The 23936-nt window shown below is 52.3% G+C and overlaps 1 protein-coding gene across 2 annotated transcripts in view; it reads left to right on the top strand.

Annotated features, from left to right (window-relative positions):
- Positions 1–23936, top strand: part of SPACA3 (sperm acrosome associated 3) — a 43752-nt gene that overhangs the window by 15607 nt on the left and 4209 nt on the right. The gene's annotated exons all lie outside the window — the stretch shown is intronic.

Below are 23936 nucleotides of genomic sequence, written 5' to 3'. Positions count from 1 at the left end.
CGTGCGTTCACATAGTTGTGCTGCCGTCCCTGCCATCCACGGTCCCAAGTGGGAGCCCTTGAGCTGTGAAACAGTGACTCCTCCTTCAGGCTCCCCTCAGCCCTGACCACCAGCACTGTCCTTCCTGTCTCTCTAACCTGACAGTTCCAAGGACCTCCCAAAGTGGAGGCAAATGGTGCTCATTAGTGATGGGCATAATTCGCTTAGCATAATGTCTTTTTTAAAATAGAGATTTATTTTTATTTATTTGAAAGGCAGAGCTACAGAGAAGGAGAGAGAGGGACAGAGAGAGAGAGAGAGAGAGAGAGAGAGAGAGAGAGAGAGAGAAAGATTGTTCATCCACTGACTCACTCCTACAATGGCCACAATGAACGGTGCTGGGTCAGACCAAAGCCAGGATCCAGGAGCTTCTTCCAGGTCTCCCACATGGGTGCAGGGGCCCAGGCACTTGGGGCATCCTCGGCTGCTTTCCTGGGCACATTAGCAGAGAGCTGAATTGGATGAGGAGCAGCTGGGTCTTGAACCAGCACCTGTGTGGGATGCCAGTGACACACAACGTGTTCAAGGTTCATCCATGTTGAGGCATGGTCAGAATTTCCTTGGTTTTTAAGACTGAATAAGTACTCCATTGAATGTGCAGCCCGTGTTTTGCTTATCCATTCTTTCATTGACAGATGGATCTTACATTTTTAATGGTTAAAAAAATATAAGGAGGCTATTTTGTGGCATGTGAGAATGATACGAAATTCAAATTTTAGTGTCCATTACAAAGTTTTGTTGGAATGCAGCCATAGGCATTCATTTAGTGTTGTCTGGCTGCTTTCACACTAAAATGGCTTAGCTAATTAGATGGCTGCAACAAGACCGTATGGCCTGCAAAGCCCAGAATATTCACGGATAGCCCTGTGCCGGCTCCTGCTCCTTGCTATATGAGGTGTGGGCTTCAGCAGCTTTACCAGGTGTTGTGAAACTGTCCTCCAGGAGAGAATGAAAGAGTAGCTGGAAATTTTTTGTAAACATTGTATCTTTTTAAACAGCTGGATTCTTTTTTCCATAATTGTATGTATTTGTTGGGTACAGTATGATGTTTCTTTTTTAAATATTTATTTATTTATTTGAAAGTCGAGTTACAGAGAGAGAGAAGGAGAGGCAGAGAGAGAGAGAGGTCTTTCATCTGATGGTTCATTCCCTAGTTGGCCACAATGGCTGGAGCTGCGACGATCCAAAGCTGGGAGCCAAGAGCTTCTTCTGGGTCTCCCACACAGGTACAGGGGCCTAAGCAGTTGGGCCATCCTCCACTGCTTTCCCAGGCCATAGCATGGAGCTGGATTGGAAGTGGAGCAGCTGGGTTTCGTTTCTTTTCTTTCTCTCTCTCTCTCTCTTTCTTTCTTTCTCTCTCTCTCTCTCTCTCTCTTTCTTTCTTTCGACAGGCAGAGTGGACAGTGAGAGAGAGAGAGACAAAGAGAAAGGTCTTCCTTTTGCCATTGGTTCACCCTCCAATGGCCGCTGCGGCCGGTGCGCTGCAGCCGGTGCACCGCGCTGATCCAATGGCAGGAGCCAGGTACTTATCCTGGTCTCCCGTGGGGTGCAGGGCCCAAGCACCTGGGCCATCCTCCACTGCACTCCCTGGCCACAGCAGAGAGCTGGCCTGGAAGAGGGGCAACCCGGACAGAATCCGGCGCCCCGACTGGGACTAGCACCCAGTGTGCCGGCGCCGCAAGGCGGAGGATTAGCCTAGTGAGCCGCGGCGCTGGCACAGCTGGGTTTCAAACCGGTGCCCATATGGGATGCTGGCGCTTCTGGCCAGGGCATTAACTTGCTGCACCACAGCGCTGGCCCCATGTATACATATATATTGTGTAGTAACTTATTTTTAAATGTATTTATTTATTTACAAAAGAGTGAGGGAGACAAAGAAGGAGAAGGAGAGGGAGAGAGATCTCATTGTTGTTTTACTCCCCAGATGCCTGTAACAACCAGGGCTGGGCTAGGCTGAAGCTGGAAGCTGGGAGCTCAATCCAGATCTACCTTGTGGGCAGTGGGAACCCAAGTACTTGAACCGTTCCTGCTGGCTCACAGGGTGTCCGTGAGCAGGACGCTGGGATTGAGAGTAGAGCTGGGACTTAAACCCAAGCACTCTGATACAGCAAGCTGGGTTAACTGCCATGCCAAAACCCATCCTGCATGTGAGGTGGCAGTTGGAATCTCAGTGCCAAGCTTGTCCTTAAAGGCTGCTTTGTGGGTGGTCAGGCTGCTGCATTACAGGTTGGTTGGGGTTTGACTGATCTGTGCGGGGCTCAGCTCAGCCTGACTCCAAGCTGCGGCCTGGGTCCAGTTCCGCTCCACATGCCTCTTGCTGTCCGTGAATTTGTAGCTGAGGCAAGTTTTTCTCGTGGTAAAGGGCATGAGTTCAAAAGGTTAGGTTCAGTGGCACAAGCACATTTTACATCTTTGCCTGTGTCGTGCAAACAGGCTACCATCCAAAGCATAGTGAGGCCAAAGTCAAGTGTCGCTCCCCGTCTTCGTGGAGGAACGACACAGGACCCTGCGTTGTTCTTTCGTCTGCTCGGCCCTCCCCGGGTTTGCTGCTGGTTCTTCCCGGTTGGCTACCGTCCCTTCCACCTCCGTGGAAGGGCGGTTCCCCCTGCCACTTTCCCCACTTCCGCGGGGGAGCGGCACACCGCCGGCCGGCTCTCTTGGGGGCTGCTCAGGTGTTCCTTCAGATAGATGTTCCTTGATGCATGTTGTCTCTCTCCTCCTTTATAGTCCTCTTCCACCAATCCCAACTCTGCTATCCACACGCCGAGTACACTGCTCTCCTCCAATCAGGAGCAGGTCCTGCTGTTTATTGGTTGAACTGGAGGCAGCTGTGTAGAAGCTGTTTCCTCCTCTCCCAGCGCCATATTGTGGGAGAGCAGATGCATAGAATAAGTCTTAATTCCAGTAACAGTATAGTCCGAGTTGCTCCCCACAGTCAAGGGCTCGGAACTGCTGTGTGCACCATACAGCCATGGTGAAGGGGTGACGATCTGGGACCAAGAGTTCAGTCTCCCACATCCATCACCGTTTTTAACTTCAGAGTCCCTCCCTCCCTCCCTCCCTCCCTCCCTTCTTTCCTTCCTTTTTCTTTAAAGATTTATTCATTTATTTATTTGAAAAACAGAGTCACATAGAGGCAGAGAGAGAGAGACAGAGAGAGAGAGAGAAGAAGGGAGAAGGGGAGAGGGGAGAGGGGAGAGGGGAGAGGGAGAGGGAAAATCTTCATTTGCTGGTTCATTCCCCAAATGGCCACAATGGCCAGAGTTGGGCCGATCCAAAGCCAGGAGCCAGGAGCTTCCTCTAAGTCTCCCACGCGGGTGCAGGGGCCCAAGGACTTGGGCCATTTTCTACTGCTTTCCCAGGCCATAGCAGAGAGCTGCATTGGAAGTGGAGTAGCTGGGACTCTAACCAGAGCCCATATGGGATGCCAGCACTGCAGGCAGCAGCTTTACCCGCTATGCCACAGCGCTGGCCCCCAGAGCCTTTTCTGGAAACAAAGTGATATGTGGAAGTGTAATACAAGTTATGGAGATAGTGAAGCTGCTCCAGTGGGGGGCGGGTAGAGCCCTGGGCAGTGCCCAGTTTCCCTCTGCTTCTCTATGGGGTCTCCTGGGACATCTGAGCAGAGTCCCCCAAGCTACAGGGACCCTCTCTGGGTAGCCAGTACCCTCAGCAGTTTCCTCCCCCAGGATCTCTCAGAAGACCTTCCTGCAGGATCTGGGACCGGAAGTGCTGCTGCCCCGGAGCAGGTGTTCTCTCATGGCTGCCTCTCCACATGTGGCCCCCAGGCCACCTCAGTGCTGGCCAAGTCAGGCCCCAGGACAACAGACAAAGGTGGTCCCAGCTGCAGCAGCCCCCACTCCTTGCGTGCTTGGACTCCCATTAGGAAGACCCAGGTCCACCTGGCTCTCTGGCCACACGTCTTTTTTTGGAGAATGGCGGTGTTTTGATCATTATTGCCTTTTCACCATGATCTCGGCTGCACCCTTTGAGCAGGTGGCCTGGTGGATGTTTCCAGCACTGAGCTGCACCTGAGTCCCATCTCAGGGGTCTCTCTCCTTCTTTGCACTCCCACATGTGTACAAGAAGCCCACGTGCAGGAGGCAGAATACTTCGGTGGCTGCCCACACCCTCCAGCTCCAGGCTTGCGGGATTGCTCCCGGTAGGTTCTAGCTCCCCAGGTCAGGCCAGCCCAGGAGGCCAGGTCCAGCCTCTGTCCATGCAGCCATGGGGACGGGCCCTCAAAGCTTCGGTTGCCAGCTCCACTGGCTCTGAGAGCAGCCGCCTTTTCTTTCCCAGCCTCTATTCCCAGAACTCAGCTAGCAGATCCATGCACATTGCCCATTGGATTTCTCCTCCAATCGTCTTGTCCTTTACCACCAGACAGTAGCTGGACTTCTGTTCTTGGGATCTAATTAGAACTAGTGATTTAATGAAAACCACCTTGGGAAATCAGGGGGAAGCAGCTTCCTCTCTTGTTCCTCGAGGGTGGGGTGCTGGAGATAAGGAGGGTACGGGGCCTGTAGGGGCTTTGCCTTGGATTCATTCATTCCAGAAATATTTATGAAGCGCCCATTACATTCAGCATCAGGGTTAGCTCTGGGAAGATAATGGCAAACCAGAAAAGAGGGTCGGAGACCTGTTTCTTCTCTGCCCACCTGCTGTGGGGCCTCGCCCAGATGGCCAGATTTTCCAGGAGTGGCTTCCGAACGTCTGGCTGATCGGCTTGGACATCTGCAGCTTTCACTCTTGAGCTTGCTTGGCCTTTGAACTAAGTGCCTTGAACCTCGAAGGGCTGTCTTCTCCAGGGCCCCAGCCCTGGAGTGGAAATTCCCCACTTTCTCGCCCTTGTCCTGAGCTCCAACCTGGCTTATCCCCCGTATCCCCACCCCCACCCGAGACCCCAAGGAAGTGGGTGCTTTTTAGGGAAGGCCGAGCATGGAATGCTTTGGATACGCACGGGCTCCCACCTTTGCCTTTCTATCAGTTGGCTTCACTGATGAGAAGACGGAGCGATATTTAGAGCCATCTTCTCGGGAGAAAGCAGGAGTTAGCGGGGAGAATGTCTAAGGACCCGGGACTGGGGGCTGCTGCTTGCCTCTCTTTCCCGTGTCTGCTCCGTCTGCCTGTCTCCTTTCCAGCTCGACTCTCACCGTTCCTGACAGTTTGCAGGGCTGCCTTACTTGCCTCCCGTCCCGTGAACTCCGCGCCTGTTGGCAGGGCTGCATTTTAAGCAGCGTGGGTTCAGTCGAGGTCAGCCCCCCGGGTGGGAGTGTCACGGCAGGATACTGGTGCTCTGTGTGTCAGAGCCGGTGGGGCGGCGGAGGCGCTCGTACTCCCCCAGGCTCTGTCTCCTGCATCCTCAAGGACTGGTTTTAGACTCTCAGCCGTAGGACTTGGCATTTCAGAACGTTAGGTCTCTGCATAGCTTAACTTATCTACATTCTTGTTGACCTTTAATCAATAAAAGATGGTCTTGGCTTAACCATGAGAGAGATTCTGTTTTACAAAATCCCTTCTCTTTTAGAGACGTGGGTAGGATGATGCCTTTCCCATACAAAGCAGACTTATTTGTTTATGAAAGGGAGATAGAGAAGGAGGGAGGGAGAGGAAGAGAGAGAGAACACTTCTCTCTGTTGGTCCATTCTCCAAATGCTGCAACTGCTAGAACTGGTCTAGGCTGAAGCTAGGAGCCCAGAACTCACGCAGGTCTGCCCGTGGGTGGCAGGAAGCTGCCTCCCCGGGTCTGCAGTAGCAGGAAGCTGAGTCAGGAGCTGGTGGTGGGGATCCAACCCGGGCACTCGATGTGGGACGTGGGGGCTGAACCACTAGGTCCAGTACCTGGTCCCCTTTCCCCCTTTGTAGCAGGCAAGAATGCTCATGGGAACCTCTCTGGATGGCTGTGTTCTTGGGTGGAGGGAGGGAGAAGATGCGGGGAGAGCAATTTTATATCCCCACCCTTCAGATCACAGACACTTAGCCCATCACATGCTATTGTTAGCTCTAGGGATGTAAAATGGCGTGAGTGTGGTGTATGTGTGTGGTGTATATGTGTGGTATGTGGTGTGTGTGTGCTGTATATGTGGTATGTGTATATGTGGAGTGTGTGTGTGCTGTATATATGGTATGTTTGTAGTGTGTGGTGTTTATGTGGTGTATGTGCAGTGTGTATGTGTGTGGTATGCATGTGATATGTATGGTGTATATATGGTGTGTATGTGGTGTATGTGATGTGTGTGGTGTATGTGTATGTGGTTTGTGGTGTATGGTCTATGTGATGTATGTGGTATGTGTGTGTGTGTGTGTGGTGTGTGTGATGTGTGTGTTATGCATGTGGTATGTGGTGTATATGTGATCTGTGTGGTTTATATGTGGTGTGTATATGGTGTGTGGTGTATGTGTGTGGCAATTGGTGTGTATGTGGTTTGTCATATGTGTGTTGTATATGTAGTGTGTATGTGGGGTGTGGGGTATATATGTGGTATGTGGTGTATGTGGTATATGTGGTGTGTGTGGTGTGTATGTGTGTGCTATATATGTAGTGTGTGTGATGTGTGTGGTATATATGTGATATGTATATATGTGTGATGCGTATGTGGTATGTGTGGTGTGTGTATGTGTGTGGTGTATATGTGGTGTGTGGTGTTGTGTGGTGTTTATTTGGAGTATGTGTGGTGTATATGTGGTGTGTGTATGTGGAGTGTGTGTGATGTTTGTGTATTGTGTGTGGTGTGTATGTGTGTGGTGTGTATGTGCTGTGTGTGTGTGCTGTGTGTGTATATGTGTGTATATGTGGTGTATATGTGTGTATGTAGTATATGGTATGTGTGTATGTGTGTTGTATGTCTGTCTGTATGTGTTTTTTGGTGTGTATGTGGTGTGTGTATGTGGTTTATGGTGTGTATGTATGTGATGTGTGTGGCGTATATGTGGTGTGTGTGGTGTGATGTGTGTGGTATATGTGTGGTGTGTATGTGGTGTGTTGTGTATGTGGTGTGTGGTGTGTATGTACATGGTTTGTGGTGTGTGGTATGTAGTGTGTGTGTTGTGTGTTGTATGTGTTGTGTGTGTGGTGCATATGTGGTATGTATGTGTGTTGTGTGTGTGGTGTATGTGTGGTGTGTGTGGTGTATATGTGGTGTGTATGTGTGATGTGTGTGATGTATATGTGATGTGTATGTGTGGGATGTGTCTGGTGTGTGGTGTGTATGTTGTGTGTGGTGTGTATGTATATGGTTTGTGGTGTGTGTGGTGTGTATGTGGTGTGTGGTATGTATGTAGTGTGTGTGGTGTGTGTGGTATATATGTGGTGTGTATGTGTGTGGTGTGTATGTGTGGGATGTGTATGTGGTGTGTGATGTGTATGTGGTGTACGGCATGTATGTGGTTTGTATGTGATGTGTGTGGTGTATATGTGATGTGTATGTGTGTGGTGTATGTGGTGTGTGGTATTTGTGAGGTGTGTATGTGGTGTGTGTGGTGTGTATGTGGTGTGTGGTGTGTTGTGTGTGTGCTGTGTATATGTGGTGTGTATGTGTGGAATGTGTATGTGGTGTGTGGTATGTGTGTGGTGTATATGTAGTGTGTATGTGTGGTGTGTGTGTGGTGTGTATGTGATGTGTATGTGTGTGGTGTGTATGTGTGGGATGTGTGTGGTGTGTGTGTGGTGTGTGCTGTGTGTGCTGTGTGTGTGTGGTGTATATGTGGTGTGTATGTGTGGTGTGTGTGATGTATATGTGATGTGTATGTGTGGGATGTGTCTGTGGTGTGTGGTGTGTATGTGGTGTGTGTGGTGTGTATGTTGTGTGTGGTATGTGTGTGGTGTGTATGTGGTGTATATGTATATGGTGTGATGTGTGTGGTGTGTATTTGGTGTATATGTGGTGTGTATGTGTGTGGTGTGTATGTGTGGGATGTGTATGTGGTGTGTGGTGTGTATTTGTGGTGTGTATGTGATGTGTGGTATGCATGTAGTATGTGTGGTGTGTGGTGTGTGCTGTATGTTGTGTGTGTGGTGTATATGTGATGTGTATGTGTGTGGTGTGTATGTGTGGGATGTGTGTGGTGTGTGTGTGGTGTGTTTTATGTGTGCTGTGTGTGTGGTGTGTGTGTGTGGTGTGTGTGTGGTGTATATGTGATGTGTATGTGTGGTGTGTATGTGTGGGATGTGTGTGGTGTGTGGTGTGTATGTGGTGTGTGTGGTGTGTATGTGGTATGTATGTGTGGAATGTGTGTGTGGTCTGTGTGTGGTGTGTATGTGGTGTATATGTATATGGTGTGATGTGTGTGGTGTGTATGTATGTGATGTGTATGTATATGATTTGTGGTGTGTATGTGGTGTGTATGTGATGTGTATGTATATGATTTGTGGTGTGTATATGGTGTATATGTGGTGTGTATGTGTGGAATGTGTATGTGGTGTGTGTGTGTGGTGTATATGTAGTGTGTATGTGTGGTGTGTGTGGTGTGTATGTGATGTGTATGTGTGTGGTGTGTATGTGTGGGATGTATGTGGTGTGTGTTTGCTGTGTGTGTGTGTGGTATGTGTGTGGTCTGTGTGGGATGTGTGTGTGGTCTGTGTGTGTGCTGTATGTTGTGTGTGTGGTGTGTATGTGTGGGATGTGTATGGTGTGTGTGTGGTGTGTGCTGTGTGTGTGTGGTGTGTATGTGTGGAATGTGTATGTGGTGTGTGTGTGTGGTGTATATGTAGTGCGTATGTGTGGTGTGTGTGTGTTGTGTATGTGATGTGTATGTGTGTGGTGTGTATGTGTGGGATGTGTGTGTGGTGTGTGTGGTGTGTTCTGTGTGTGGTGTGTGTGTGTGGTGTGTGTGTGTGGTGTGTGTGTGGTGTGTATGTGTGGGATGTGTGTGTGGTGTGTGTGGTCTGTGTGTGTGCTGTATGTTTGTGTGTGGTGTGTATGTGTGGGATGTGTATGGTGTGTGTGTGGTGTGTGCTGTGTGTGTGTGGTGTGTATGTGTGGGATGTGTGTGTGGTCTGTGTGTAGTGTGTATGTGGCCTGTGTGTGGTGTGTATGTGATGTGTGTGGTGTATGTGCTGTCGTGTCAGAGGGCTTCTTTATGGCTCAGTGTCAATCACAGGAGGCACATATTGGTGCGCAGATTGTTCTGGAAAGTTAGACATGGTCCCTGCTTTGGCTCTTCCTTTTCCCTTTGAGGATCTTTGTCCTCTCACACGTAAGAGGGGGCATTAGTCTGCCCTAGTGATGAGCAAGCTTCTACTCCGGCTTCCACACCCTGACCTTGAGAACCCGATGTGCAAATAAAGGTGTTGGCAGGTCGTATTTATTTAAATTGAGAGTGACAGTAGTTTTATTGCGTCCTATGGGGGAAAATGTATATTCTGACAACTCAGGTTATCCTGCTTTATTACCAGGCAGAGTGTTAATAAAAAGGACATTTCAGCCACTAAAATGTTAATAACCAAACCTTTTTCAGGAAGAGCAACATAGAAGCAGGCTTCCAACCATTTCTCCTAAAATTTTATCATGTGCTGTGAGCTATATGGCAAGTGGAGATGGGCCACCAGATAGGCGTCTCTGGGTGTGGTCGCCGTGGTGTCTCAGCTCTCACGGATAGATAGTAGAGCTACTTGTTTTTTAATATGTGCAAGGAGAGTGCCCCCTGGTGGTGAGACCTCAAGCTCCAGCAAAGCAGATGCTCAGCAAAGGATAGAGGAACTCGGGTGTTACCAACGACGGTTTATTCAGAGAGTAACCAGAAAAATCACACCTTAGGGGGTTTCAGAGAGGCAGTGATGGGTCTTGAGCTTTGGGTCTTGGAACATGGGCTTTGGCATCAGCCGTAGTTTCAAGTCATTCCTTCACATAGGTAAGTTATTGAACGTCTTTCAGTCGCGCTTTCTTCATCTGTGAAACTGAGATGATAATACTCACCTCTCAGGTTTGTCTCAGGAATAAAGGGAGGAAGTAGGTGTTGGGAGAGTGATTGGAGATGAAGCTGGAAACATGAGTCTGATCACCAAGAGCTTGTGTAGTGTGCTGAGGGGTTGAACTTGACCTCAAGAGCAATGAGAAGCTGGTGGAAGGCTTTAGAAAAAGTGATGATAGGACTTGTGTGCTGCAAGGGTCTCTGGTGGCAATGCAGACACAAAGGGACCTGAGGGAGGGACCTGAGACTTTGGTGGTGGCAGTGGAGCTGGAATAGATGGGAAAGCGATTTTGGAAGTGTGATTGATGGATGTGGAGATGCAAAGGGAGAGGGTGCAGTCCAACATGGCAGCGTGCATGTGTACACCTGTCAAAATGTTTCTCTCCTATAAACTTTCTTACATCATCTTGCAGTCATTTTATGGGCTAGAGATGATAATTATCACCTCATTTCATATGTAAGGAACTGGATGCACAAGGAGGTTAAGCCAAGAATATGTAGTTAATGGCAGAATCATACTTTTAAGCATGGGTCTTTGGTTCCCGCTGTGGCTGTGTCTCTTTGATCACACCATCCCTCAAGATTCAGTGCACAGCCACCGCAAGAGGGCAGGCCATCTTGGCCCAGGTGGGAAGCATACTGGCCTCTGGGTTGTGCCATCTTCCTGGTTGCTAGGAGTCTCTGACAATTGGAGTCCCCAGGTTGCTAGGCAACGTGAGTTGCTAAGAGTTTCAGTTTATTATAGGTCTTGGTTGTTAGAAGCCCCAGGTTATTCAAATTTTGAATTTACAAAGTCTCTGTAGGGGCCGGCGCTGTGGCATAGCAGGTAAAGCTGCCGCCTGCAGTGCCAGAATCCCATATGGGTGCCGGTTTGAGACCTAGCTGCTCTAATTCTTCTCCTTTTTTTTTTTTTTTTTTTTTTTTGACATATAGAGTTAGTGAGAGAGAGACAGACAGAAAGGTCTTCCTTCTGTTGGTTTACCCCCCAAGTGGCTGCTACAGCTGGAGCTATGCCAATCCAAAGCCAGGAGCCAGGTGCTTCCTCCTGGTCTCCCATGAGGGTGCAGGGGCCCAAGCACTTGGGCCATCCTCCACTGCCTTCCCGGGCCACAGCAGAGAGCTGGACTGGAAGAGGAGCAACTGGGACTAGAACCTGGCGCCAATATGTGATGCTGGCGCTGCAGGTGGAGGATTAACCAAGTGAGCCACAGCGCCAGCACAGCTCTACTTCCAATCTAGCTCTCTGCTATGGCTTGGGAAAGCAGTTGAAGATGGCGCAAGTGCTTGGGCCCTGCACCCGCATGGGAGACCCAGAAGAGGCTCCTGGCTCCTGGCTTTGGATCAGCACAGCTCTGGCCGATGCGGCCAGTTGGGGAGTGAACCAGCAGATGGAAGACCTCTCTCTCTCTCTCTCTCTGCCTCTCCTTCTCTCTGTGTGTAACTCCAACTTTCAAATAAATAAATAAATCTTTAAAAAAAAGAAAACAAAAGTCTTCCTGTACCTCTGAGTCCCTGTATTGTTAGCCATGTCAGGGTTTAGGCTCCTGGCTCTTAGGGCTCTGGGCTCTCTCGAAGCCATTAGATTGTCAGCTTATCCTGGTCGCTAGGGACCTCAGGGTTTCAGAGCACGGGGTTTGTGGAGGCCTTCAGCTTTTCATGGTGTCTGTGGACTCAAAGCCTCACTTTTTAGCACCTCCAGCTTCTCAGGGCTCCTGAGTTATTAAAGACCCAGGTGGAATTCTGGGTCACCCCAGCTTCCCAAGGCGTTAGGTCAGCCAAGCACAGACTTTGTTCTGCTCAGCTTCCTTCTGTGTGGCCGGATAATGTAAGCTGGGTGGGTGGGGGTGGGAGTGTGGTCAGCGGTTAAGCACCTCTTGGGACACTCTCATCCCATGTTGGATTGCCGGTTTGAGTCCTGGCTGCTCCGCTTCCAATCCAGCTTCCTGATAACATGCCTGGGATGAAGCAGGTGATGGCTCAAGTACTTGGATCCCTGCCCGCCTCGTGGGAGGCCTGGATGGAGCTGCTGGCTCCCGGCTTTGTCCTGGTGCAGTCCTAGCTGTTTTGGGCATTTGGGGAGCGAACCAGTGGACGGAAGGTCTCTCTCTCTCTCTCTCTCTCTCTCTCTCTTTCTCTCTCATATCTTCAAATAAAATTGAACAGAAAACATAAGTTAGCCGAGGCAGAACCATGCATTTTCCTTCTTTATCCCTTGCAACTGCCCTGCCCTAATCCATTCTTCTCAGGGCTCTCGCCTGGGAGGCACCCCCCATGCGGAGATGTCTGGAGCAGAAGCTTGCTACACGACTGAGCCTCCGGGTTATGTTTCTGCTGTCACCTCGCACCCCGTGGCCCATCGGCTGAGCCAGCTGCTCCAGTCTTCAAGCAGACCGTGGAAACTTCTGCAGCTGACAAACCCACCCTTCGATTTGCTCACTGCGTTGTAAAACCAGCCTGTGTGTGTGCTTCTCCTCTTCAGGAGACCTTGTCTTCAGATAATTAGAGTCACAGGAAATTGGAAGAGCAGAGCAGGGGGACCCGGCAGCCCTTTCCTCCAGTTCCCCATGGTGACACCTTATGTGACTGTAACGGCACAGACAAGGCATGGCCGCTGCTGTAATGTGTGTATGGCTCTGCCATTTTTCACACGTGGCTTTTTAAATTCGTGGTGTAGCATTTAAGAAGCCGCCTGGGGTGCTCTGCTCCTGACTCCAGCTTCCCTCTAATGTGTACCTTAGGAGGTGACAGGTGATGGCCCAAAGCACTTGGGTCCCTGCCCGTTTCCTGGGGGACCTGGATGGAGTTCCTGAATCCTGGCTACAGCCTCATCCAACCCTGGCTGTTACAGGCATGCGAGGCGTGTACCAGCAGATGGGATGGAGCGGTCTCTTTGCCAGGGTAAATAAATAAACAAATTAATAAAGGTAAATAAAATACTCCCCCCTCCCCAATCATGACCACAGTCAAGAGACAAAACTATTCTGTCACCGCCAAGACCTCCTTTGTGTGACACCCTCTTCCCTCCCCACACCCATGCGCTTCCCTCGTGTGCTCGCTTACTCTGTTCTGTATGCCTCACGCATTGATAAGTCCAGGAAACACAGAGCTAAATAGAACACACTCGTTCCTCTGGAGGAGCTCGGACAGGGCTGCTGTCATGGGCACCATCAGTTCAGCCTAAGCCGGCAGCTGTGCTAGGGAGACACTCAGGATGGGGGCTGGGAGGGTTCAGGAGGCAGAGTTGAGTAAGCTTTCTGCAGAGGTTGAAGGATGAGCCAATTGTCTGGGGCCCAGTGGTGGGCATTTAGCCAGGCAAGTCTGGGCGAGAGTCGGAAGCAGAGAGCTGTGGGAGCACAGTGGGTGAGTGCGGAAGTGATGGGTGGTGGGGCTGGGGTGCGGGAGAGGACGGACAGGAGGATCAATGGTGTCGCCGAGCTGACGCAGCTGAGCTGGCCCTGCCTGTGGCGGAGACCCACGGAGAGGCGTGTTGTGCAGCCCTGTCCCTTAGCAAGAGGCCTGTGGCGTGCGGAGGCCAGGGAGGCAGTGCAGGCAAGGCGCTTCGGCGGCATCAGCCGTGGTGCTGGGAACTCTCGGGGAAGAGCCGGCTCTGAGCGCAGGCGATCGGGACGGGGTGGGGATTATGGAGGAGATGAGCAGGCGCGTGTGCCGTGATAGATGCTGCTCTTTTTATAAGGCTACATCAGTTTTCCTGAGAGAAAATCCCTGGGCTGTAAGCCCAAGGAGATGACTGCGAGCAGAGTAATTCCCTGCTTATCCTCAGATCTTAGGCCTTCGCGGGCCGGCGCAGCACAGACTTGGGAGCGGGAGAGCCTGTGGCCCGCCGAAGCAGGCTCATGCTGTCATTTTGCAGTATCCTGCAGGCCCGTGCTCAGCGTTTTGACAATTCAAGCATAGTTCTCCAAAGCAGTTTCTCTGGTTCCTTACCCTTGATCTAACAGCTATTTAAAGCTCCTGTATGGAGGGTACTGTGTGAGGTGTGCTGCCCCCTGGCGGTGATTTCTCATTCCCTGGCGAGGGTGCTGAGGCCCAGCAGGGCCCTGCTGGCGGCAGGGCAGCTCCTGCGAAGTCAGGACTCCAGCCCTGTCTGGCTGCGCCCAGCCTGCCGCCCTGCACGGTGGAACAGGGCCGGGAAGAGTCAGCCTGCAGTGGCACCAGGTCGAGGAGAGAATCACCCTGGATCGAAGAACGTGGCAGTTCTCAAATGAGTCTCCACCAACTTCACGTGGGAGCAGTCAGGGCTTGCAAGAGACAACCAACCAACAGGATTGCACACTCTCTATCTTAGAAAGACCCTGTGTGTGTGTGTGTGTGTGTCCATGTATACATATGTATATGTATATATTATATACATTACTTTAAAAGTTCATGGGATGGGGCTCGTGTTGTGGTACAGCGGGTTAAGTCACCACCAGCAACACTGGCATCCTATAGGGTGCCAGTTTGATTCCAGCTGCTCCACTTCTGATGTAGCTCCCCGCTAATGCACCTGGGAAAGCAGCCAAGGATGGCCTAAGTGCTTGGGCCCCTGCAGCCACGTGGGAGAGCTGGAAGAAGCTCCAGCTCCTTGCTTTGGCCTGATCCAGCCATCGGCTGTTGTGGCCATTTGGGGAGTGAACCAGTGTGGATGGAAAACGACTCTCTCTCTCTCTCCTTGTCTCTCTCTCTCTCTCTCTCTAACTCTGCCTTCCAAATAGAAAGAAAAAAGCTCATGGGAAAGTGAAATTAAAATTTGTTTTTGTGTGAAGAAACTAAAGTTCATGCCTAGTTTTTTTCGTAGCAAACATATTCTGTGAGTCTTCTGAGAGCCCTCCGGTGTGGGTGGGTGTGATGGAGAGGTGTTGCAAAGCAGTGGCTCATGTACTTAGGCAATGGCAAGATCAGCATGGGCAGTGGGAAGCTGGAGACCCAGGGAGCCGGAGGCTTGGTTCCAGCCCGGAGACTGATGGGCTGAGACCCAGGCGAGCACGTGTTGCGGCTGAGTCTGAACGCAGGAGAGACGGCTTATGCCTCAGCTGCGGGTGGTTGGGCAGGAGGCATTCTGTCTCCCTGGGGCTGGGGGCAGGGCAGCCTTTCCTCCCACTCAGCCTCTGTGGATGGATGGTGGTCCGCCACCCAGGGGAGGGCCACCCGCTTTGCTCAGTCCACCCAGACACCCCCAGAGTAGTGTCTGATCAGGCGTCTCATGGCCTAGGCAAGTGCACACTCACAGTTCGTCACCACGTGACAGGGATGGCATGGTGGCAAAGGAGACGCGCACTGGAAGAACATGGTGTGTGACACTCCTTAGTGTGGGCGCCCGTGGGCTACATCTCTCTACCCTAATGACAGCAGTGTTTGGTTGTGGCTGCACTGTGTGACCACTGATGGAAAGAATGGGGGATAACTTGTGGAGAAGAGGTTAATCCTGTGTTTATTATTTTTTTTAATTTAAGAAACTTACAAAATAATTGAGTACCTGCCACCCACCTAGCAGCCATGTGAGTTCCTAGCTCCTTTCAGCCTGGCCCAGCCCTAGCCAAGGCAGATGTTTGGGGAGTGAACCGGAAGAGGGACGATCTGTCTTTGGCTCTCTTCCTTTCAGATGACTTTTTAATATAAACAGATAAACTTATAAAAATGGAGAAAGAAAACCAGTTGCAAGGCAGATACCACACACACTCACACCTACACCATGGAACTCCCTATCTACTGTTTCATTCTGGAAATTCCTGCAAGAGCTGGGACTGGGCCAGGCTGAAGCTGGGAGCCAGGAACTCCATCTGAGTCTCCCACATGAGTGACGGGGTGCAGGTGCTTGGGCATCACTTGCAGCCTCCCAGGGTGCCAATCAGCAGGAAGCTGGAATCGGGAGGCAGATTCAGTACTCGAGCAGGCACTCCAATTTCCGGATGGAGTGTGGCTGTCCCAAGCAGAGTCTTCACTTCTAGGCCATGTGGATGTCCATAATTCTGCTTTAAAAAATTTAAAATCCATTTTATTTATTTGAAAGGCAGAGAGAGAGAGAGAGAGAGAGAGAGAGAGAGCTATTCCATCTGCTGGTTTACTTCCCAGATGTCTGCAGCAGCCAAGGCTGGGCCAGGCCAGGGTCTCATTATTCCATGTCTCCCACACGGATGGCAGAGACCCAACCATTTGAGCCATCATCTGCCGTCTCCCAGGGTGCACATTATCGGGAAGCCAGAGTCAGGAGCCAGAGCCAGCTATGGGTACAGGTGTCCTATGTGGTGTTGTAACCTCTACACCAAACACCTGCCCCATTTGCAAAGCTTGAGTTGGGAGCAGATCAGGAGCACTCAGCACTCCCTACTTGTCGCTAGAGGAAGGCATGTTTTCCTGTTGTCCACGGTGGCTCTGGCACAGTCTCTGAGGCCTCAGCACTCTCTTGACTGATTTGCTCCGCACCGGTTCTTCTCCATCAACCGACCAGATGATTTTCAATCATTTCTTTCTTTTTTTCAACTTTGTTCTTGACACTGAGAAAATAGATATGAGAGATACATCTGGTGTCTGCTCATCTGGTGGGAATGATGGAGAAAGAGGGTACTGGTAGTGTGTGATAGAGGATGAGATAATAAGCCAGCAGCAGGTACCGTGTGCCCAGAGGCAGCCCCACAAGCCTGGGGAGGAAGTCAAGATCCAGTGATGCTTCGGGGAAGACAAGACATTAGCCAGGGAGTGGTGGGTTTGACATGCGTGTGCAATGCCTTGTGAGACATGAGTGTAAGCTTGATTTTTGCAATCATTTGGGAACATGAACAAACATACTGGCTGCTGAACACCCCCACCCCTCCAAAAGATGTTGATGCATTTGGCCTGGGGTGGGGCCAAGTGTCTGTGTTTTCTAAAGTACTGCCAGGGCTGAGGACCAGGAATATAAGAGGCACTGCTGGAGACTGGAGACCTTGACCCTGGAGGGACCAGGAGCGGGTCTCTGCTGGGCTGGGGTCAGGAGCCTGAGCTGGCTTTGGGGAAGCAGGAAAGGCTTGCGCAGAGCTCAGCAGAGACAGACAGAGCCGTCCGTCGCCAGTTGCCCTCCTGACTGTGCCTGTTGAGCTGTTGTTCTTCTCCCCCCATGTAAAAGTCAAAGTCAACTGGGAAATAACAAAAGATACAATAAAATAAGATAACCCGAAAGATTACTCCATAAAAAGAAGCAATGAAACAGTAAAAGCAGGCTGATGCAGTAAACCTCCCAGAACTCCTCCACGCAGAACCACCGCCAAGGGCCAGGCAGTGGAAGGAATCGCCTGTACTGGCCCACACACTGCCTCCCCATGCACGGCGGCGCCCGAGCTTCACCACCCTCGGTCTGCAGATAGGATGTCAGGTGCTCAACTTTATGGGGTGAGGGCAGGGTTATGACTCCGTCTTATTGATTCAGAAGGCTGGCTTATCAAGACTAACCAGCCAATCGGGGCAGAGCAAGCAATTGAACTCAACTTTTCTGTTTTAAAATTTTTTATGTATTTATTTTAAAACATATTTGAAAGAGAGAGAAGTCACCTACTGGTTCACTTCCGAGATAACCAAAATACCTGAGGCTAACCACGAAGCGAGGAGTCTGGGACTCCTTGATCTCCCACGTGGGTGGCAGGGACCCAAGTACTTGAGCCATCACCTGCTGCCTCCCAGGGTGTGCAGTAGTGGGAGACTAGAATCAGAACTGAATTTAGGCATTCCCATATGGAATGCAGGCATCTCCAGTGGTGGTCTTAACTGCTATGGTGCTGTGGCACAGTGGGTAAGGCCGCCTATGGTGCCGGCACCCACATGGGCACTGGTTCATATCCCGGCTACTGCACTTCTATCGGCTCCCTGATAATGGCCTGGGGAAAGCCGTGGAGGATAACTCAAGTGCTTGGGTCCCTGCACTCATGTGGAGACCAGGATGAAGCTACTGGTTTCAGCCTGGCCCAGCCCTAGCTGTTGTGGTCATCTGGAGAGTGAACCAGTAGATGGAAGATTCTCTCTCTCGCTCTCTTTCAAATAAATACATAAATAAATAAATGTTTTTAAAAAGTGCTGTGTCAAATGTCTAGCCCTGAGCCCAGAATTTACCATTCAAGTCCAGAGCACTTTCCTTTGAGTAAAGGCTCAAGTTTGGCTGCCCATGGGCACCATCTAGGGAGCTTAAAAAAAAAAAACACTGTACCGATGCTAAATAGACATTGCTTCACGCAAGTCCCAGGAGTTGCCAATAAGTATATGAAGAAATGGCTGTCAGTAGTCAGCAGGCAATGCAAAGCAAAACCACAAGGAGACCTCACCTCACATCTGTCAGGATGCCTATTATCCAAAAAAATAATAAAAAATAACAAGAAGAACAATGAAAGATAAGTGTTGGCAACCGTGAGGAGGAATTGGAACCTTACACACCACTGGGGTGAGTACAAAACGGTGCAGCTGCCTCGGAAAGCAGTATGGAGATTTCTCCGCAAGTTAAAAATAGGATGACCATGTGATCCAGAAATTCTGCTTGTGGGGGCTCATCCAGAAGAATTGAAATCAGGGTCTCAAAGAGATATTAACAAGTCCTTGTTCATTGCAGCATCACAACGGCCAATATGTGGAAGCAGCCTAAATACTCATCAACAGATGAATGGATAAAGAGAATGTGGTGCAAACACACAGCGAGAGTCTGTTCCGTCTTCCCAGAGGAGGTTTTGCATGTGACACTGTGGGTCTTGCGCTAGGTAGAAGCCAGCTGAGAAGGCTCTGGTGGCCACTGTCCACCATTGTACCTGAGTGTAGCCAGCAAAGATGCCTTGTACACTTCAAAGTTTATTAAGGGGGCTAAGTGTTCTTACCAAAGAACAAACGAACGCTGGTATCAGTGCTGGGTTGGCCCCCGATTCCCCCTTGGTTGGGCCGGGCAGGGCCAGGCAGGTGGGCGGAACACCGCGCACCTGGGCTCTGCTCTTGGTCGTGACTGCTATCTATCCAGCCCCCAGAGTACTCAGCACTTTCTAGATGTTTCGTGGAGTCCTCCTCGTACCCTATAAGGTCTATATTGTCACTTGCACCTGAGAGATGAGGAACGGAGGGGAAGCCGGTGTCTCTGGGTCACCCAGCTGGTGGTCCCTGGGGCCTGTGCCCTTGCTCAGGCCAGCCTGGGCTGCAGCTGCTGGGCCCCTGTGGAGCTCAGACACGGCTGTCGCAGCTCTTGCGTCTCACACTCGTCCCTCGAGCTGTAGTCCGTCGGGGGACAGTGGTCCTGGATCTGCCCACACTCAACAGTGGCAGTCACAGGAGCTCAGAGGGGCACAGGCTGCCTGGGTAGGCGGTGGGCCCTGCCACCACGCTGGGGAAGGCCCCGAGGGATCTGTGGGGAGGGCACGCATCGTCCTGCATGGGTGTACACGGGCTGAGGCGGGGTTGTGATGAGACATCCCTCACAGGCCCCAGACACTGAAATCTAGGGGCTCAGTGGGTGGAACTGGTTCTAGAAGATGAGCTCACAGAGTAGAGAATTCTGTAAGTTCAGTCTGGAGCCTGTCTTCTCCCATCATTCTCTTAACACTGGGCGCCTGGAGCCCCAGCAGTAATGTGGCGGGGAAGTGCCCTGAGCTGAAGCAGAGTTTGGGCCATTGCTGCTGCTGCCATTGTCACCACCGTCTTGGCTGTGGTGAGGAGGACCCTGCCCTACATCAGTGGGCCCCCTTTTCCCTCCTCCTGGATCTGTTAACTGGGGCCCTGGGTTAGACTGGCCCTGGGTTAGACTGGCCCTGGGCTGGGCTGGCCCTTGGTTGGGCTGGTCCTGGGTTGGCTTGACCCTGGGCTGGGCTGGCCCTGGGTTGAGTTGGCCCTGGGTTAGACTGGCCCTGGGCTGGGCTGGGCTGGCCCTGGGTTGGGCTGGGCTGGCCCTGGGTTGGGCTGGCCCTGGGCTGGGCTGGCCCTAGGCTGGGCTGGCCCTGAGTTAGGTTGGCCCTGGGCTCGGCTGGCCCTGGTCTGGGCTGACCCTGGGCTCAGCTGGCCCTGGGTTAGGTTGGCCCTGGGCTGGGCTGGCCCTGGGTTGGGTTGGCCCTGGGCTGGGCTGGCCCTGGTCTGGACTGGCCCTGGGTTAGGTTAGCCCTGGGCTGGGCTGGCCCTGGGTTGGGTTGGCTCTGGGCTGGGCTGGCCCTGGGCTGGGCTGGCCCTGGGTTAGGTTGGCCCTAGGCTGGGCTGGCTCTGGGTTGGGCTGGCATGGACAGAAGGAGGTGGTGGTCAGAGCTGGGGGATGATATTGGGGAGGGAGAAGGAGCAAACCCTGCTGGCAGCTCTATGGTCCCCGAATCACCAGACCTGACTCCCTGAACCCCTGCTCCTGCTGTGATATGCTCAGCATGGAATTACCTGTAAGTCTCTTTGCTGCAACAAAATCCGAAGCAGTCACTGGGTAGCAGTGAACTTGGTTTCCGCGTCTATAAATTAGGGGTATTAATCTTACTCCCCTTCAACTGTTGAGAGGATTAGATGAGATTAAGTCAGAAAACATCCAGAAAAGGCCTGGCACAGCATCTGATGAATTTGAAGAACTCAGCAGGGGAAGCTCTCTGCTCCCCTTACCTGCTGTGCTTGGAGGGGAGGGGCTCCCGCTCCTGTGGTCTGGGCAGCTGCTCCATTCCAGCAACTCTGCTGGACTCACACGAAGGCGATGAGACCGGGCCACTGTTCTTCGGGAGTTTGCCATGTGGTGGGGAAGACTGACACGTGTTACAGTTCAGAGGGACAGGGGCAGGGGAGAAGAAAGGGTGCTGGGAGAGCGTTGCGGGGGGCAGTGGCCTGCCAGGAGAGCCTTGCTCGGGAACAAGTAAGGGTTAAACGTGTAGAGGGAAGGAGAAGGTTCCTGTTCTAGACAGCAGGGGTGTCATGAGTGGACATGTGGCCTCAACACGTGAGTGAGGGAGAGGCCAGCATGGCTGGCTCATGAAAGGCCCTGGGGACCAGGGGAGCTGTTGAAGGTGTTATGTGGGTTTTTTGTTCTAAACATGGGGCAGGCATTTGGCGCAGTGTTTACAAGGCCTCTTGGGATGCCTGCATCTCATGTCAAAGGGCCTGGGTTTGAGTTCTGGCTCTGCTTCTGAGTCAGTTTCCTGCTAATGCACATCCTGGGAGGTGGCAGGTGTGGCTCAAGGAATTGGGTCCCTGCCACCTACATGGGAGACCTGGATGGAGTTTCTGGTTCCTGGCTTCAGCCCAGTTCAGTCCCAGCTGTTGCAGGCATTTGGGGAGTGAACCAGCAGATGGGAGGTCTCTGTCTCCTTCTGTCTCTACCTCTGTTTCTCTGCCTTTCAAAAAAAATCACCATCTAAAAAATATAAAGAATAAAAAATTCACTCTGAGGGCACACATTTGGCCTGGTGGTTGAGGTCTGGGCCTGAGTCCTAGCTGTGCTTGCTTGCCTTTTTTTTTTTTTTTTTAAGATTTGAAAGGCAGATTACAGAGAGGCAGAAGGAGAGAGAGAGAGAGAGAGAGAGAGAGAGAGAACTATTCCATCTGCTGGTTCACTCCCCAAATAGCTGCAATGGCCAAAGCTGCGCTGATCTGAAGCCAGGAGCCAGGGGCTTCCTCCAGGTCTCCCACGTGGGTGCAGGGGCCCAAGGACTTGGGCCATCTTCTACTGCTTTCCCAGGCCATAACAGAGAGCCAGATCGTTAGAGGAGCAGCCGGGATTAGAACCGGCACCCATATGGGATGCTGGCACTGAAGGCGGTGGTTTTACCGCAACACTACAGTGCCAGCCCTCTGGCTGTGCTTTCATCGCCAGCTTCCTGCCTCTGTGGGAGGAAGCTGGGAGGTGGCAGATGAGCTCCCAAGTAGTTGAGACCCTGCCATGCATGCGGGAGCCCCAGGTGGAGTTCCCGGCTCTGGATGTTTCAGGCATTTGAGGAGTGAAGCAATGGGCAGGAGCTCTCTGTCTCTGTGGCTCTCACATACATATTCTTTCATGTACTCCAGTGGCTGTGTTTGGGGGGGGCGTCGAGACTGTGTACGAGTAGACCCTAAGGGAAGCTGCTCTCGGAGGGAAGGCAGGCTCAGCAGGGCTCAGGCTGCTTGGCCTGGGGCGGGTGCAGGCTAAGCAGCACCCACAGCTCTAGTGCGGGCACATGGGGGGCCCATGACGTTCGAACCAAGAAAGGGAAGACGCAGAGAAGTGGGGCTTGGGAGAACATTCTGGGCTGAGGGCCATGGTGGGATATCGGCGGCAGGGAAGGCCCGGAGGGAGTTCCTCTGAGGTCCCAGCAGAGGACAGACTAGAAGATCGTGGGGCTGCGGGGTGGGTGGTGGTTACAGCAAGGTGGTCCAGAGGCTGCCTGCCATGGCAGAGAGGAAGGCTCAAGGCAGAAAGGACCGGAGAGCATATTACCTGTAAGGCATGGGCAACAAGTGGTTTCCAGTGCGGAGAATGAGGAGAAGTAACCAGAGAGGGAGGAGGAGGGGGCTGGAGAGGGGGGCCATTGCAGAATTGGAGAGAGGCCAGCACGTCCACAAGTGGACAGGTAGATGCTGTGACTGCTGCTGAGGGCCCCTGTGAGACCAGCCATGAGGACTGGGCAGGGCACTGCCAGCCACTGATGGGGGTGGGGCCTCCAGGTGTCCCTGGGCTGACAACAAATGGGAGGTGAGAGAGGGTTACATGTTCCGCAGAAGCTTGGATAAGAGCAGAGGGAAAGAGGTAAGCATAGATAAGGAAAAGAATCAAGGGGAGCATTCAAATGATTGTTTTGAATTTGAGATGCAGGGAGAGCGAGAGCGAGCGAGCGTTCCCAACTACCGGGTTCATTCCCCAATGCCTGTAACAGCTGGGGCTGGGCCACACCATAGCTAGGAGCCAGGAAGTCCACCCAGGTCCCCCAGGGTGGTGGGGGTTTAATTACTGGAGGCATCATCGTTGTATCCCAGGCTGTGCATTAGCAGGACGCTGGAGTCAAGAGCCAGGGCTGGGGGTGTGGGCATCCCAAGCAACAGCACCAGTATCGGTGCTTTTGAAAGCTGGCGTCCTAGGCACATCCATTCGTGCCGAGGAAGGAAAGACGGGCCTGGATAAGGGCAGGGGGCCTTGTCGCCACCCCAGGCAGGGGCAGATGGGGTGCGCGAGGCTACCGATGGGTTTGCACGTGGGGTAGGACTGCGTATGGGAGAGGAAGGCGGTGTGTGTGGGCACTTTTGTCAGTGCAGCACGGGGTGGGACCAGCTTCTGGGAGCTGAAGGGGTGGGGCCTGTGGTGGGTGGGGTGTTCAGCAAGAGCACTAAGGGTTTTCAGCACTTTGAGGGGAAGGGAGAGAAAAGCTGGCCACTGACAAGCGTCTGTGCAGGGCTAGTCACTGCTCACGGGGAAACCACCACTGCCTACTTTTAGTAGAGAGCTCTGCTCTCTCCGGGCCTTCTCTCACTCCTCTCATCGTTCCTATGGGGCAGGTGCTACTGCTCGCCCCGTCTCACAGACGAAGAAAACGAGGCTTGGAGAGTGTGGGCAGGAGCAGAGGCAGGCACCAAGCCCGAGTCTTGCTACAGAGCCGCGCTGTCATCTGTAGTGGGGCTCCCGGTCCCACTGGGGCTGCAGGCCAGGGGACACCCTTCTGCAGGGTTCCAGTTTTTGGACTCTGAGGAGGTGGAGAGCAAGCCTGGAGGGTAGAAGCCATGAGGAGTGTGGAAGAATGTGCCGCAGGGCAGTGGTCGGCGAGATTGCAAGGGTGAGTGTCAGGTGACCACCAGGCCGTGGAGAGGGAGGGGGCTGAGGCAGAGCGGAGGGGAAGGAGCTGCAAGGCTAAGGTGGCCAGAGGCTAATGTCCACCATGATGCTGGGGACTGATGGAGCCAGGAGAGAGGCAATGCAGGCAAACCCAACAGAGATGGGGAGGCTTGTGCGAGATGACAGCTTGAGGGAGGGAGTGGGGGTGAGCGGAGGCTCGGTGCTGCCTGGGGGCTTGTGTGTGGGGGAAGACAGCAGCTCCCACCTTTGGGGTGGCTGTGTGCTGGGAGACCTG

The sequence above is a fragment of the Oryctolagus cuniculus genome, chromosome 17, assembly GCF_051225735.1.
Source record: "Oryctolagus cuniculus isolate XC-2025 breed Fujian yellow rabbit chromosome 17, ASM5122573v1, whole genome shotgun sequence".
Classification (NCBI taxonomy): Eukaryota; Metazoa; Chordata; class Mammalia; order Lagomorpha; family Leporidae; genus Oryctolagus; species Oryctolagus cuniculus.
The sequence above is the reverse complement of the archived record's forward strand: the minus strand, read 5'-3'. Positions and strand labels throughout refer to the sequence as shown.